The following is a 1,314-nucleotide window of genomic DNA, read 5'->3' on the forward strand; positions in this document are numbered from 1 at the left end:
AGGAAATCAGGACACGTGATTGAACGTGTTAGATTTCCACGATGGAAGAAGAGTTCAAAGAGGGGCTGTCTCTTTATGAGTTAAAACGTTTAAAGAGAATTAAGGAGAACCAAACATTAGTAAGTTAAAGCACCATACAAATCCTATTACTTAATCCTATATAAATCTGCTGTATTGGCTGAAGTTAGCTCAATTGTTTCCAGAGGGCACAAAACTGAAGTCACCGGCAAAGAAGAAATCTGAAACTAAAGTAACAATTGTCATAACATTAATTACTACAGGCTGAGAAAGCACATGATTCCCACTCAGGAGCACATGCGCTCCTGACTCTTCACATTATAAATATCCTTGTAGGACAATTAATGGTAACAAAAATGAATATTCCCCTTTGTGTACATATGTTGCCATAAAGTGTCTATGATGTCACCTTAATCAGACTATTCCCCAGACTGACTCAAGCACTATAAGATGTAAGTGGCTGTTTAGATCTACAATTTTGCTGCACATGCAACTGCATCTCTTTGTATGAGTCCTGATATATTATAGTCTAGTATTACAATGATTGTAGGCTCAGGACTGTATGGTTTGACTAGTCACTGTAGGTCAGACTAATACAATATCATGTTCATCATTAAATTTTTGGTACACCTATATAGCAGTTTAGTTCTAGCCAATCACATATGTGGGAGCATACCTTACTCACCACACCTACCACCCACGACACTTATGTTTGGCAGCTAACATGGTGGTAGAGATCATTGCTGAAGTTTGCACTCTTATTAAGTACAAGATAGTTATAATATCAGCATGTTACTGACCTCTTCCTATTTTAGCCTACCTGCTGGCATTTATTTATTGTCCACTCATAATACCCTATGCCTCAAAGAACACTCAGGTGGGCTTGCTTGCCTCTTATATACTATTAATTCTTTTTTTGTAGAGTATTATTTGTGCTGTTGGTGGGTTTGCTTTGCTACAGTATGTTTTCGGTGAGAAATGTTACACAATGTGTTGATTAGTGTTTGTAATTTTTTTCTCAGGCTTGTCTGCTTCTTTGCATTTTATGTTGGATGTCTTTCTCGTCTATTGTGTTTTTTTATTATTTGGAAAAGGGAGAGTCTCTCTATTACTTACATGGATTATTACTATGGTATGTTACCATAGTACAAAAGCCCAAATACATGTATAATATGCATACTGATATGCTCTGTTGTTTGTTTACTGTTAGTGGGTTGTCTTGCTTGTCTAAATATTAATTTTCCAGGGCGTAAGGCCATTGTTGGCATAATTATGCTTTTTGTACTTTAATTATGT

General features: G+C 36.1%; 1 long non-coding RNA gene across 2 annotated transcripts; it reads left to right on the forward strand.

Annotated features, from left to right (window-relative positions):
• The first annotated feature begins 17 nt into the window (after positions 1-17).
• On the forward strand, positions 18-1,129 carry LOC109593172 (uncharacterized). Of its 2 annotated transcripts, XR_002190781.1 has the most exons (6): positions 18-119; positions 185-470; positions 569-783; positions 834-895; positions 941-989; positions 1,041-1,129. It is a non-coding gene; the product is annotated as an uncharacterized LOC109593172 (long non-coding RNA). The 2 variants fall into 2 exon arrangements; XR_002190780.1 differs by having other exon boundaries at positions 185-783.
• The last annotated feature ends 185 nt before the right edge of the window (positions 1,130-1,314 follow it).

Source organism: Amphimedon queenslandica, unplaced genomic scaffold, assembly GCF_000090795.2.
Source record: "Amphimedon queenslandica unplaced genomic scaffold, v1.1 AMPQUscaffold_2598_Cont25400, whole genome shotgun sequence".
Lineage (NCBI taxonomy): Eukaryota > Metazoa > Porifera > Demospongiae > Haplosclerida > Niphatidae > Amphimedon > Amphimedon queenslandica.